Source organism: Canis aureus, chromosome 20 (assembly GCF_053574225.1).
Source record: "Canis aureus isolate CA01 chromosome 20, VMU_Caureus_v.1.0, whole genome shotgun sequence".
NCBI lineage: Eukaryota > Metazoa > Chordata > Mammalia > Carnivora > Canidae > Canis > Canis aureus.
In genome coordinates, this window is record NC_135630.1 from 22,960,561 (window position 1) to 22,976,993 (window position 16,433).

Here is a 16,433-nt window from a genome sequence, read left to right on the forward strand (position 1 = left end):
GACACCTACAGAATTCATTTATCAGTTCTAGTAGCTTTTGATGAAGTATCTAGGGTCTTCTATATATAATATTATGTCATCTGCAAATATTGAAAGTTTTACTTCTTTCTTACCAACCTGGATGCCTTTTATTTCTTTTTGTTGGCTAACTGCTGTGACTAGGACTTCTAGTACTATGTTGAATAAAAGTAGTAATAGTAGACATCCTTGCCTTGTTCTCAACCTTAGGGGAAAAACTCAGTTTTTCACCACTGAGTATGATGTTAGCTGTGGGCTTTTCATATATGGCCATTATTATGTTGAGGTATGTTCCCTCTAAACCTACTTAGTTGGGGGGTTTTCTCATGAATGGATATTGTACTTTGTCAAATGCTTTTTTCTGCGTCTATTGAAATGATTATATTTTTTTATCCTTTCTCTTGGTATGATGTATCACATTGATTGAGTTGCCAATAGTGAACTATGCTGGCATCCTGGGAATAAATCCTACTCGATCATAGTGAATGATTTTTTTTTTTAATGTACTGTTGGGATTTGGTTTCCTAATATTCTGTTGAGCATTTTTATATCTATGTTCATCACTGAGACTGATTTGTAGTTCTCTTTTGCAGTGTCTTTAACTGGTTTTGGGATCAAAGTAATGCTGGCCTCATGGAATGAATTTAGAAGCTTTCCTTCCTTTTCTATGTTTTGGAATATTTTGAAAGCATAGATCTTATCTTAACTCTTCTTTAAATGTTAGACAGAATCCACCTGTGAAGCTGTTTTTTTGGGGGGGAGTTTTTTGATTACCAATTCAATCTCATTGCTGGTAATACATCTATTTTCAAATCATCTATTTCTTTCTGATTTGGTTTTGGGAGATTATAGGTTTCTAGGAATTCATCCATTTCTTTGAAGTTGTCCAATTTGTTGGCATATAATTTTTTATAATCTCTTACAATCCTTTTACTGTAGTGTCAGTGTTATTTCCACTTTTTTGTGTCTGATTTTATTTATGTCCTTTTTTTTTTTTTTAATGCATCTGGCTAAAGTTTTCTTAATTTTGTTGATGTTTTTAAAGAATCAGGTCCTGTGGGATGCCTGGGTGGTTCAGTGGTTGAGCATCTGCCTTTGGCTCAGGGAGTGGTCCCGGAGTCTCAGGATTGAATCCCATATTGGGCTCCCCTCGAAGAGCCTGCTTCTCCCTCTGCCTATGTCTCTGCCTCTCTCTGTGTCTCTCATGAATATATAAATAAAATCTTAAAGAACAAAGTAAAGAATAAGGTCCTGGTTTCATTGATCTGTTCTGTTGTTGTTTAGTTTCTATTTTGTTTATTTCTCATCTAATCTTTATTATTTTCTTCCTTCTACTAGTTTTGGGTTTTGTTTGTCCTTTTTCTAGCTCTTTTGGGTATAAAGTTAGGTTGTTTATTTGAGATTTTTCTTGTTTCTTGAGGTAGACCTGTATTGTCATAAACTTCCCCCTTAGAACAGTTTTTGCTGCATCCAAAGATTTTGGACCACTGTGTTTTCATTCTCATTTGTCTCCATGTATTTTTTAATTTCCTCTTTGATTTCCTGATTGACCCATTCATTCTTTAATAGCATGTTACTTAACCTCTGTGGATTTGTGTTCTTTCCAGATTTTTTCTTGTGGTTGATTTCTAGTTTCATAGCATTGTAATCAGAAAAGATATATGAATGACTTTAATCTTTTTAAATTTGTTCAGACTAGACTTGTGTCCTGATACGTGATCTATTCTGGAGAATGTTCCATGTGCACCTATTAGTTTTTTTTAAAGATTTTATTTATTCATGAGAGACAGAGAGAGAGAGAGAGAGAGAGAGAGAGGCAGAGACACAGGCAGAGGGAGAAGCAAGCTCCATGCAGGGAGCCTGATATGGGACTCGATCCCAGGACTCCAGCATCATGCCCTGGGCTGAAGGCAGGTGCTAAACCATTGAGCCACCCAGGGATCTCCACTTGACTATTAATTAGTTCCTTTGTTATTTACTGCTTTGTATTTGGGTGCTCTTGTGCTAGGTGCATATATATTAACTGTTGTATCTTGCTGGATTGTCCCCTTTATGACTATATAGTGTCCTTCTTTGTCTTGTTACAGTCTTTGTTTTAAACTCTATTTTAAACTCTATTTTGTCTGATATAAGTATTGCTACCTTTGCTTTCTTTTGACATCCATTGTATGACAAATGCTTCTCCATCCTCTCACTTTCAATTTGCATCCTCTCACTTTCAATTGCACTTTCAATTTCAATTTCTTTAGGCCTGAAAGGAGTCTCTTGTATGCAGCATGTAGTTGAGTCTTGTTTTTTTTTAATCATTCCATCAATCTATGTCTTTTGATTGGAGTGTTTAGTCCATTTACATTCTTTTTTTAAAAGAAGATTTTATTTATTTATTCATGAAAGACACAGAGAGAGGCAGAGGCACAGGCAGAGGGAGAAGCAGGCTCCATGCAGGAAAACCCATGTGGGACTTGATCCCGGGACTCTAGGATCATGCCCTGTGCCAAAGGCAGACACTCAACTGCTGAGCCACCCAGGCGTCCCTAGTCCATTTACATTCAAATAATTACTGATAGGTATATACTTTTTGCCATTTTGCCACTTGTTTAATGGCTGTTTTGTGGTTCTTTTCTGTTCCTTTCTTCTCTTGCTCTTTTCTCTCATGATTAGCTTGTTTTCTTTAGTGACATACTTCGATTCTTGTCTCTTTATTTTTTTGCGTATTACTGGTTTTTTATTTGTCATTAATCATTTGGTTTGTATATAAGATCTCCTGCATATCAAAGTCTATATTAAGTTGATGGTCACTTATGTTTGAACCCATTCTTTACCCCTTTCCTCAAGATGCTTTAGGTATATGACGTCATATTTTATATCCTTTTATTTTGTGAGTCCCTTTACTGATTTTTGTAGATATACTTATTTTTACTGCTTTTGTGCTTCCACTTTTCTTCTACTTACTGTCTTTCCTCTCCACTCAAAGAATTCTCTTTAACGTTTCTTGTAAGGCTGGTTTAATGGTCGTGAATTCCTTAATTTTAGTTTGGGAAATTCATAATCTCTCCTATTCTGAATGATAGCATTGCTGGATAGAGTATTCTTGGTTGCAAGTTTTTTCTTTTCAGCATTTAAAATATATCATGACATTCTCCTGGTCTAAAAAATTTCTGCTGCAAAAACAGCTGATAATCTTTGGGGCTTCCCTTGTATGTTACAATTTTCTTTTGCTGCTTTAAAAAATCTCTCTTTATCACTATTTTTGCCATATTAATTACTATATGTCTTGGTGTGGACATCTTTGGGTTAAATTTGTTAGGGGCTCTCTGTGCCTCCTGGACCTGGATTTGATTCCTTTCCCAGATTAAGTTTCCAGCTCTTTTCTCTTCAAATAAATTCTCTGCTCCCTTTTCCCTCTCCCCTCCTTCTGAGATCCCTATAACATGAATGTTATTACACTTGATGGTGTTTCTGAGTTCCCTAAGTCTATTTTCATTTTCTATTATTTTTTCCCCCTCTTACCTGCTTAGCTTGATTGCTTTCTATTACTTCGTCCTTCAGGTTGCGGATGCATTCTTCTGCTTCCTCTAGTCTACTAGTCTACTACTCTGCTCTAGTCTACTAGTCTACTACTACTAATTTCAGTTATTGAGCTCTTTATTTCTGACTGGTTCTTTTTTATGTTTTCGATCTCTTTGTTAAGAGTCTCACTGAGAGACTCTTAACAAAGAGTCTTAAGTCCAGTAGGTTTCTCTTTTAAATTCTCTATCAAGCATACTACTTTGTGTCACTTAGTTCTCTTGCTGTGATTCTGTCCTGTCCTTTCATTTGGGGCATATTCCTCTTTGTTCTCATTTTAACTCTATGCCTATTTCTATATGTTAAGAAAGTCAGCTACATCTCTTGCTCTTGAAAGCAGTAGCCTTATGAAGAGGAGGTCTCATAATGCTGTGCAGGGCAGTGTCCCAGTTCACCAGAGCTTGGTGCTTCAGGGGTGTCTTCTATGTGCCTTGTGTGTGCCCTGCTGTTGTGGCTGAGCCACTCTTTCCTTTGATCCAGCTGTCTGCAATGGCTCTCTTTGTTGTGGGCAGTGTTTCTTTCCTGTGCTGTTGGTGGGCTGCTCTGGGGATGCCTTAGGCTTGAGTTGAGTCAGACCAGGCATTTGCCAGAAATGTAGTAGCACTGAACCTCAGGACACTTTCCCTCTTTTGTCCCCTAAAAAGCCATTGTTGGTGGGTGGGGCCTGCAGTCAGACCAGCTCTCTGTTCCAAGCCTGCTGCTAGGGATACAGTCTGACTGGTATGTGTGTGGTTAATTTCCCCTCTCCCTGAGGCAAGAGTGACTTTGAAGTGGTGCTGGCCCCTGGAGGCTGCTTGTACACTGCCAGGTTTGTGGCATAACTTAAGATGGGCTCTGGCCAAGATAGTGGAGGGGTTGTATCCACAGAAGCCAGCAGGACAGGCAGGTGTTAGCAAGGTTTGTGCTGACCTGCGGTGGGAGGAGACCTTGAGCTGAGGCCTGGCTGAAGTGGTGTGTCTGCAGCGCAACACATGGGTGGGGCACACTGTTAGCAAGTTAGGTGGAGGGTGTCAACACAGTGCCATGTTCTTAAGCTAGGAGATAGGAGAGGGAAAATGGTACCAGCCAAATTCTTTGTTCCTGGAGATGTCCCCCCAACCCCGGCAAATAGTGATACTGAAGTATTAAAAGTCAATGAATAAAGTAAGAATCCATAAGTCTACAGTGGTAACCATAAGAAAAAAATGGCTCTCTACTATAAAGTAGTATTATTTTCCAAAAATATATCCATACCTAAATTTCTTAAGAGTCTCTTATTATCAGAAATCAAATATAGCAGGATCAGTATGATGAAAGAAATAAAAACTTAATAATTTGTGTGTTAGAAACTCTCTGAACCCTCTCAAAAGCTTTCTGACCTAATATTTTTCTTTCTCACAACTGTAACAGTCCAGGGTTTTCTTCCTAAGCTACTTCTACTCTTTAACCCATTCAGGCTATCTTTCCTAACAATAGCCTTACCTCATTCTGAGCCTCCGTAATGTTACTCACTGAAATACTGAAATGGGAGTGTATGTAGCTTTAATTATGCTGCCTTAATACAATGTATACTTTGACACTGAACATAAGAACCAGAAAGGACCCTAGAGATCATCTAGCATAATATTTCTGGAGGAGTGGAATGACTCCAACAACCTGAAATGTTTTTAGATGATACATGGATACATTAAATAAATAATATTAAAATTTTATTCCCTTTTCAATTCCCCGATATTCAAGGATTATTTTTTAGTTATCCAAATTTACTTTATCTGTATATCACTTATTTTTTGCATTTTAAAATTAAAATTCAATTAATTAACATATAGTGTGTTATTAGTTTCAGAAGTAGAATTTAGTGCTTCATCAGTTGTATATAACACCCAGTGTTCATTAGATCACGTGTCCTCCTTAATGCCCACCACCCTGTTACCCCTTTCCTAAATTTATTTCCTATGGTTAAGAGTCTCTTATGGTTTGTCTCCCTCTCTGAATACATTTTATTTTATTTTTCCCTCCCTTCCTCTATGCTCCTCTGTTTATTTTTTTAAATTCCACATATGAGTGAAATTATATAACTGTCTTTCTCTGATTGACTTATTTCGCTTAAAATAATAACCTCTAGTTCCACCCGCATCACTGGAAATGTCAAGACTTGACTTTTTGATGGCTAAATAATATTCCATTGTATAAATTTCTTTTTTAGAGATTATTTCAAATTCACATTAAAGTTGTAAGAATAGGGGCACCTGGTTGGCTCAGTTAAGTGTCTGCCTTCAGCTCAGGTTGTGATTCTTAGCGTCCTGGGATTGAGTCCTGTATCTGGCTCCCTGCTCCATGGGGCGCTTGCTCCTTCCTCTGTCTCTACCTCCCTCCCTCTCTGTCTCTCATGAATAAGTAAATAAAATCTTAAAAAAAAAAAAAAAAGTTGTAAGAATAAGAGTACACAGAACTCCTACATAACCTTTATTCAAATTCACCTATTATTAACATTTTACCCTTTCTGCATTATCTTTGTTCTTGTGCTCTGTGGTTCTCTGTTTTTTTTGTTTTTTTTTTTCATGTATTTGGGGGGGCACATAACACTTGCTAATCTTGTTTCACTTAGAGCTCTCTGCAAAGATCACACTTAACTTGCATTTAATAGCAATGTTTTGTTCTCATTGTATTTAATTTTTACCATTGTTTTTATTTATGGCAAGCATCCCTTTTAGGGAGATATAAATGATTCTTATTCATTAAATTTACTGAAGTGTTTAAATATTAATTGAAGAAAAATATAAAGTAAATAGTAGTAAAATGGTATATGAATATGGTATATTCATGATGATGCACAGGGAAAATCTTAATTCTTAATTGTAAAATCTTAAGTCTTAATTTTCCAATACATGATTGTACTTGCCATGGCAGGCTAAATATTGCTGGCCGATAAGATTACCTCTGCTATGCCCCCACTTCCTCCTCCTCACCTAACCTTTGCTCTATTGTTCTGGGTGTACAGCAAAAATTAGTTTAGTCTCCTCCCACACTTCCTCTTTCCTGCCTCTCTTCTATTCAATAAGTATTTACTGAGCACTTAATATGGCCAGAAGATTAAAAGCACAATGACACATTAGTGAACAAAAACAATTAAGAAATCCTGATTCAAAAATTCTAGCTTAGCAGTTATTTAATATTAAAATAATATGATGTAAATAAATGTTATATGAACCAGTAAAATATAAGAACATGACTGTTATAAGAACATGACTAGGTCTATAAAAACCAAGGCAAATGCTTAGGAAAATTCAATGAAGGCGAATAACTAAAATAACTATTTTGGTATAAACAGAACATCTGTAAAAGAATGAGGAAACTCAGAGTGCCCTAAGTTCTCACTATATAAAAGTCAAACACTGAAATCAATACAGTGAAGTTTAGTATCATGGAACTCCAGTCAGTGGATTATTCTCAAAGAAACTCATTTGCCCTGAAACAAATGAATAGCAAATTAACGCATATTTAAATGTCTATATTAGGGACTCCTGGGTGGCTCAGTGGCTGAGCATCTGCCTTTGGCTCAGGGCATGATCCTGGAGTTCCAGGATCGAGTTCCACATCAGGCTCCCTGCATGGAGCCTGCTTCTCCCTCTGCCTGTGTCTCTGCCTCTCTCTCTGTGTCTGTCATGAATAAATAAATAAAATCTTAAAAAAAAAAAAAAAAGAAATCTTTGAAAAACATTTAAAAGTCTATATTAAAGGAAAATCATTAAATTTTACCTAAGATATAATAATAATTTTTCTTTTGATTTTTTTTTTCAGCTAACTATTGGCTATCAACCAGCAGCTACCTGAAAATTACCAACCTGGAAATCTTGACACATTAAAAACTACTGGTGAAAAAGAAAAATGGTAGAACCACTATAGAAGGTAACAAGGCACCATCTATCCAAATTATAAAAGCATGTACCCTTTAGCACAGTAATAGTACTCCCAACTTTAGAACCTATACAACTACAAAATAACACTTGAGTAAGGATGTTAGTAATGGCAAAAGACTGGCAACTGTCTAAGTGTCTGCTAATAGGGGACTATAAGTATGTAGTTCTGTGCATATGCAACCTACAAAAGGATGCGGAAAATACCCATATACTGAAAAAGAAAGTTCTCCAAGATATGGTACTAAATGAAAAAAGCAAAGCACTTGACAGCATATGCATAGTTTCCTACATCTTATATTTTTGGGGAATATGGGTATTGTAAACAAACAAATATACATATTTGCTTGTATTAGAACATTAGAAGAAGAAAGACTAATAAACAAATGAGGTGAGGGAGACAAGAATGGGATGCAAAAGTGGGCATAAAGTATCACTATATATATCTTTCTACAGATTTGATCTTTGAACATTTAATATATATTACCAATTCAAAATATCTTAACAAATATTCTTTAGAAGTATAGAGAATAATGAAATTTATTTCTTTGCTCTCTATTAGTCATAAAATAGCTTATTTTATATATTACAGTCTCTAATTGCAATTAACTTTATATGTTTCACCTCTAGCTGAGCTCCAATTTCTTTGAATTTTTTTCTATACTAATATAGCTGTGGCTGGTCTCTTTATTTAAAAAACAAAACAAAACAAAAACCCTAAGAGGACTTTTGGTGGTGACAGAATGCAGATTTCCTGTCTGTCTCCACCAACAAGACAACTTCTTAAATATGTAAACAAAGGTAAAATGATTTGCTATGAGTTTTTACTTCAAGCTGTACTTTTTCACCCTCTCCTTTACAAAAAGCATGACGTTTTCCACAGTATGCATTCAGTTCATTAATGGGGTGTGGGTGGCATAGAAGATAACGTGATTGTTCGAAAAATAAAATCAACTGTATTTTTTTTAATATAGTAGGTTTAAGAATATCACATTTAGTCCCCAATGTCTGGGGATGAGATGGAATATTATCAAATATCTTTAGAGACTATATGTAGTCTTCTACATAGTAGAAGTAGTACTTCTTCCATGAACCTCACGTAGTACTTCTTCCATGAACCTCAATGGTTGTTATGGACATGCCCTGGATCCCAGGTCAGGTTCCCAAAACCTAAATCTCTGGAAGCAAATGTAAATAAACACTTTTTGTTAGTCTCTAACTTTCCTACCACCACTAAGTCACTAGGTGTGTTTGTGTTTATACATGTGTGGTTACATATACTTCTTTCTACTGCAAATTATTATGATTGAGTAGACAATATAAAAATGAATGGAAGTACTGTTGTACTCCATTTGAGAAATGAACAAGGGCATGCCTATTCCTTATATTGAGGCCAGCCATCAACCAAAGATTGGACAATTCTTTCGATTCATCTGAAAAAAAAAAACCCTTTAGTGTCAATACAAATTACCAAATAGAAATTAGTAAATATCCATCAGAAAAGTTTAAAATAACCACCTGAATTTCTAGATGTGTTAACTGAGGCTTAGCCAATATAATAAATTACCAATAGTCACATCTAAGAAATGAATTCAGAGCTTCATGTTACGGAGTATTTTACCAAAATAATTTTACATATTGTGATTACTTTTTTATTAACTGATTTAATTCACCAATATAGAAATAATTTTATATAATCCTACCTCCTACAAAGTAGAACTTTCCTTTAATATTTGTGAAGGTAAAAAAAAAAAAACCCACAAAATTTCTAATGTCCTTTTTTTTTTTAAATGATTTTATTTATTCATAGAGACACACAGAGAGAGAGAGAGAGAGAGAGAGAGAGAGAGATACAGGCAGAGGCACAGGCAGAGGGAGAAGCAAGCTCCATGCAGGGAGCCTGATGTGGGACTTGATCTAGGGTCCCCAGGATCAAATCCCGGGCTGCAGGCGGCGCTAAACCGCTGCGCCACCGGGGCTGCCCCTCTAATGTCCTTCTATGATGAAACAGGACTATTTTCCATTTCTTTATATCATGAAATCAGCATATTGTCTCCATGAACACTTTTAAGGAATGTTTGGTTTACCATGTTCGAAAGTCCCCAAGTCAATGTCTAAAGCCTCTTATTTCTCTTACTAGTAACTCAAACGAGTAAGACAAACTCTCCCTATAAACACTATAAACATCTATGGGGCTATTCATTTGAAGAAACTCCTGTCAAAATGAAACTCCTGTCAAGATTAAAAAAATCCATGCTTGAGAGCAGGGTTTCTCAACTTCAGATCTGACGTTGGGACTGGATGATACTTTGTTGTCAGAGCTCTCCTGTACGTTATATGTAAGTTGTTCAGAACTATCTGTGGCCTCTACCTATTGGAAGTCAGTATCGGGCAGCCCAGGTGGCTCAGCGGGTTTACCGCCGCCTTCAGTCCAGGGCCTGATCCTGGAGTCCCCGGATCGAGTCCCACATCGAGCTCCCTGCATGGAGCCTGCTTCTCCCTCTGCCTGTGTCTCTGCCTCTCTCTCTGTGTGTGTCTCTCATGAATAAATAAATAAATAATCTTAAAAAAAAAAAAAAAAAGGAAGTCAGTATCATCCATCCATTTGTGACAACCACACTGTCTTCAGATACTGCCAAATGTTAGGGGGTGGGATGGGGAGAAAAATTGTCAGGTTGAGAACCACAGAAGGTTATAAAATCCTTATTAGCAGAAATCTTTAAGAAAAGAACAGATAATCAACTTCCTAGATAGTTCAGACATTCACTGCTTGATGAAGAAGCTGGTTTGAACTGGTTTTGTTTGGTTTAGAATTTTCTGAGGTTTTTCTTTTTGTTATTCTTTGTACCTATAATCCTATCCTTCTAAATCTTGATGCAGAATTAGAATTCTTACATTTTTGTATTTTTTAAAGAAATGTCCTAAAAAAAAAAAAAAAGAAATGTCCTAAAAAAATAAGTTGAATTACCAGTACACCCATCACTATATGTGCTCAAATCAGGCCCAAAGTTGGAGGTTGTGAGGAGCTATATGTGGAAACTAAAACTGAAATCCAGGTGATTAGCAATTTAATTATGATATACCTGCTTGATTCATCAGCATTATTATTTTCCTCAAAGATTGAACTGGTGATGATTTTGCAAGCTATTACAAACTGTTTATAACTAGATTTTTTTTTTTTTTAAACTGCACATGAGGCTGCAGTATACTAAAGGCTATCACTAATGCAGAGGGAAGTTTTAATCCCAGTGGAGATTGTCTGGGTAAGTGAGCAAAGACTCTAGCTGACAGCACAGATAATACAATTCAGTTCCAGGCCAAAGCACTGTATTTGTTTTTGTTGTTTTTCTCCTATCCTATCAGCAGCCTGTCTCCATGGATTTGTCTGGGAAAATGATAAATAGTAAAGCAAGCAACCTTCTCCGTGCATGTAAATCATCTTCCTAGCAAAGACCACAAGCTTTAGAATGACCATTTTTTAAAATGTGCATTTATACGTAAATTACTCAAAACCAATGAATATAAATGTAACAAAATGCACAAAGATAAGTATTTACACAGAGCCTTAATTCCTTGAAGTTCAGAACACATTAGAGAAAAAAATAACAATCATCAAATATATATAAATATGTGAAACAGAAAATACAAATATGTGAATGACTCCTCATCAGCCCCTGGCAACTAAATTATAGTGGATTAATTACAAATCAGATTTGACCACCAAAGGCCATTTATATATAAACCTTTTGAAATCTAATATTCAGATTATCCTCTAAATCCAAGAAACAGATTCTAAAGATACCATACATGTACTTACTAACTTTATCAAAAGTAAGTGGCAAATTCCTTCCGCAAAATATAAATACCAAGAAAATAAAGCACGTAGGAAAAATCTAATAAACAGAGTTTCTTTACCCTAGCGACATTTTGGAAGGACCTTTAAAACACTGGAAACAAACAAAAAAAATGTTAATGTTTGAGAAACAGATAAAAGAGAACTAAAAAAATTTTCTATTCTCTATTGAAGTTTCTATCCTCCATATTTTGTAACTTTTAGCCAACCATTTAAACAAAAAGAAAAGAAACTGAAATCTGAATAATGAACATAATTATATTTAGGTATCATTTAAGTCCTGTGAAACTTAGACTATCAAAAAAAAAAATCACATCCTTAAATCAAGAACTATATTGGGCAGTATTACTGCCTGATATAGAGAGCACCAATATGAAACACTCACATTAACTCAAAAGAGGACTGTATCAATGTCTAAATTTTAATCTCAGTGAACTGAGGAGCACATAAAACAAACAAAAATTAATAATGTAGCTCATCGTGTTTTTTCTCTATCTCCTTATCTGTCTTTAGAAGGACTGTATATTCTTTTTGACAATTATAGAAAATAGCTAAATATCAACATTAAGATACATTTATTTAAAAAAGACTTTATTTATTTGAGAACAAGATTGAATATACCTGAGCAGAGGGAGGGACAGGTAGAGAGAGAGAGAGAGAGAAGAATGAATCTCAAGCAGGCTCCATGCTGAGTGTGGAGCCCAATGTGGGGCTCAATCCCAAGGCCCTGAGATCATGATCTGAGCTGAAATCAAGAGTCAGATATTTACCTGACTGAGCCACCCAACCACCCCTAAGATACATTTTAATTTAATGTTTTCAAAACCAAGGAGGAAGATATTCCATTCCAAGGGAGGTTCTAAATAATTTAGTAGGAGTCCAAGGCCCAAAATTAATTAATTAATTAATTCATTCATTCATTTATGCAATACATATAAATTTATAGAAATTTTTGGTATTAAGGAATAGTATTCATAAGGTCCTTGTATTATAATAATTATAATAAGAACTAACATTTATATCATGTTTAAATATGTACAAAACATCTTCACTATATATTATAATTGATGTTTTACTCTTTCCTGGCTTCATAATCTACTATAAAAGGGGAAAAGTTAAATTTGTGGTAAGAAGTAGGAACGGGAGGCAGCCATAGGGAGTCATTTGAAAGTTACAGAATTAAATACACTACTTAAAGTTAAGTTTCCTAATTTTTCGAGACTAATGCTCTTTTTCATAAGTCACCACAAGATTTTAATATATAATCTTTATTAGAAATGCTACTTCTTTCACTGCCCTGTGGCTTCTCAGCTTTTCATCAAATAAAAAGCTTAATGAGTCCTTTTCATTGTCTTATTAAAAGTAAAATCTGAAGGCTATTCACAAATTTAGTTGTCTATGCTAACCAGATAATATAAAATTCTATACTGAATCAGAACACAGGGTTCATAGATCACATATCCTCAAATCATGGTGAAAACAATACATTATTTCTTAATGCTTTAAAAAAAGAAAACATTAATGAAGCAAAGTATTCATTCTTAGAACTAAACATGTGAATTTAGAAGAACTAGAAGAGAATCTTATGTTAAGGGCTGCAAAATGAAGTTATCTCAATTTCCTGGCTAACATGGCATGCTAATCCTGATTAATGATATGAACAAAATAGATTATAGTGATAAAAGTATCATATAACATCCCAGTTTTTTCATCAATTGACTAATGTAATAAAGATCTTCTTTGGGTAATTCCTGTATGTACAAAACTCTTATTTAAAATTTTTTGAATCATTAAACATTTTAAACAAAAACAAAATTGAAAAATCATGTTGGTGATTTATGCCTGTATGTACATGGCTATATAAGGCCTAATAAAGTGAGGATGAGACAGGTAAAAATGAAAGAATATATGTCAGGTTAAAATTGGACGGCAATGGTTTTAACTTTAAAATGATAAAAGGTATTTACTCTTTCTCTGGAATTAGTAAACCATTTTCTTTTGTATAACACTCTCCTCAGGTTATTTAGAAGCATACTACATAATTAAATTTTAAATTTTAAAACTATGTAGTGTAGAACAAATATTGTCAAAATGTCCATACAATCCAAAGCAATCTACAGATTTAATGTAATTTCTAAAAATATTTATTTGAGAGAGAGAGAGAAAAAAAAAAAAAAGCAGCGGCAGAGGGAGAGAGAGAAGCAGGCAATCCTGCTCGGTAGGGAGTCCAATATGAGGCTTGATCCCAGGACCCTCGGATCGTGACCTGAGACAAAGGCAGAAACTTAAGAGACAGCCACACAGGCACCCCAAGGAAAAGACACTTGCAAATGACATGTTCAATAATGGGTTTGATTCCAAAATATATAAAGAAGTTATACAGTTCAAGACTCAAAAAACAAATAATCCAAATAAAATGGGCAGAAGATGTGAATAGATATTTCTCCAAAGAAGACATATAGATGGCCAACAGACATGAAAAGATGCTTAACATCATTAATCATCAAAACTGCAATGAGGTATCACCTCATACTTTTCAGAATGGCTAAAATAAACACAAGAAACAACAGGTGTTGGCGAGGATGTGGAGATAAAGGAATTCTCTTGCACAACTATTGGTGGGAATGCAAACTGGTGTAGTCACTGTGGAAAAAAGTATGGAGGCTCCTCAAAAAATTAAAAGTAGAATTATTGGGGCATCTGGGTAGCTCAGTTGGTTAAGCACCTGCCTTTGGCTCAGATTATGATCCATGTATCCTGGGATCAAGCCCCACATCGGGTTCTCTGCTCAGTGGAGAGCCTGCTTCTCCTTCTCCCTCTGCCTGCCATTCCCCTTGTTGTGTTCTCTCCCTCTCCCTCTGTCAAATAAACGAAATCTTAAACAAAAAAAAATAAATAAAAAGAATTACTTTTGATACAGTAATCTCACTGCTGGGTATTTACCCAAAGAATACAAAAACACTAATTTGAAGAGATATATGCACCCCTATGTTTACTGCAGCATTATTTACAATAGCCAAATTACAGAAGCAACTCATCGATTGAAGAATGGATAAAGAGATATGGTACACACACACACACACACACACGCACACACACACAGGAATATTATTTAGTCAAAAAATGAATGAAATCTTGCCATTTCCAACAACATGGACAGATCTACAGGGTATAATGTAAAGTGAAATAAATCAGAAAAAGACAAATACTATATAATATCACTCATATGTGGAATTTAAGCAACAAAACAAATGAATAACAAATAACAACAAAGAAAAGAAACAAACCCAAAGACTTAACTATGGAGAACTGATGGTTACCAGAGGGGAGATCGGTAGGGAAATGGGTGAAATAGGTGAAGGAAATTAAGAGTACACCTATCATGATGAGCACTGAGTAATGTATAGAATGTTGAATCACTAATGTTGTACACTTGAAACTAATATAACACTAATGTTAACTATACTGGAATTAAGATTAAAAAATAAAAAGTAAATAAATAATAAAACAATGGTAAAAAGTTTAAAAAAGTATATAGTGTATTATAAAATATAAAATTTTTAAACAAATATGGATATAAAATATAGTCATGTGGTAGCACAGCATGACAATATATGAAAAATCAACATGCTGTAGGATAAAAAATAAGATATTTAGAGACAGGAAGCCCTGTCTTACAATACTGCCTTTATGACTTATTAGTTCTTGAACCATGGCAAGCTATTTAATCTTTCTGAATATCAATTTCCTGATCTTCAAATGTAAACAGAAATATTGCTTTGCAGGGTCATTAGTATTAAATGATGTATCCCTGCTCAATTAAAAATGGTAATAATTGTTATCAGCTATATGTCTGGATTTTTTATTCCCTGCATATATTCAATTTTGTATTTTATTTTTTCCTTCAATATAATACTGAAGAAAAAAATCCTACAATTAAATGCATTAAAAGCATATATTAATATATTCACGTTTATGTAGATAGATCTATCTATAATACTTAACATCCACATTATACCTTTGTTTGAACTACATTTTTATTTCTTTCTTTTCCATGAAGAAACTCCTTGGTACTTATGAGAACATTTGGCTTTTCTCACTGTCTAAAGGGATGCAGGTTTAGGTCACAAATGTGGATGTGAAATATTAACATATGGAAACTTGGCTGCACAACACTCTTCCCCTTACCGATTCTGCAAACTATGTAGGCAGAGCAATTAACTATCACTAAAATATGCTCATGAATATGACTAAAAGAAAGAAGTTTTATAAGAAATTATTCTCAATTATTTTAATGGTGATTAAACATGCACCCACATTACTTCCACAAGGCCATTGGAATAGTTAACATAAGCTTTGATCTTAAGTGTGCATTTTTCTACTCAATAAATATATTACTGAACTACCCAAAACATCTTTTACTAAATATTTATCACTCTCCCCAAAAAACCACATAAACAGTCTATTACAGGTGCTAAAATGAGGAGGTAAAAAAAAGTGAGAAATACTAGTTTTCTCAATGAAGAACATATAAAACAAGTTAAAAAGATATACAAGCTAGCTCAGCAATTTTTTTCATTTAAATCAGCAAAATTATAGCTGACATGAAAAAGGCTGACATTTTCCAAATGCACTGATACAACTAATAAGAATATGTAAGGCAGGTTTCTTTCATACTAACTGCTTACTATGAGTTTTAGGCACTTGGATAAATCAGTAAACAAAAATCCTTGTCCTTATGAAGCTAACATGGGAAGACAAGCAACAATAAATGCTATAAATAAGTAAATTGTATGGTAGTAAGTACTATAGAAAAACTGAGTAGTATAAAAGGAGATCAGAAGAACCAGACAGAGGGGGTCCCTGGGTGGCTCAGTGGTTTAGCGCCTGCCTTTTGCTCAGGGTGTGATCCTGGAGTCCCGGGATCGAGTTCCACATCGGGCTCCCTGTGTGGAGCCTGCTTCTCCCTCTGCCTGTGTCTCTGCCTCTCTTTCTCTCTCTCTCTCTCTCTCTCATGAATGAATAAAATCTTAAAAAAAAAAAAAAAAAAAAAAGAAGAACCAGACAGAGAAGAGGAGCTGGAGCATCAATAGTATCAG

The 16,433-nt window shown here is 34.8% G+C and overlaps 1 protein-coding gene and 1 long non-coding RNA gene across 8 annotated transcripts in view; one reads left to right on the forward strand and one right to left on the reverse strand.

Moving 5' to 3' along the window:
- The window catches only part of LOC144291546 (uncharacterized), a 61,713-nt gene extending 53,976 nt beyond the window's left edge, over positions 1-7,737 (forward strand). The window contains exon 4 of the long non-coding RNA XR_013358875.1: positions 7,366-7,737. This is a non-coding gene — a long non-coding RNA (uncharacterized LOC144291546). The remainder of the gene's footprint in view (positions 1-7,365) is intronic.
- AFG2A (AAA ATPase AFG2A) overlaps positions 1-16,433 on the reverse strand; it is a 353,318-nt gene that overhangs the window by 203,434 nt on the left and 133,451 nt on the right. The gene's annotated exons all lie outside the window — the stretch shown is intronic.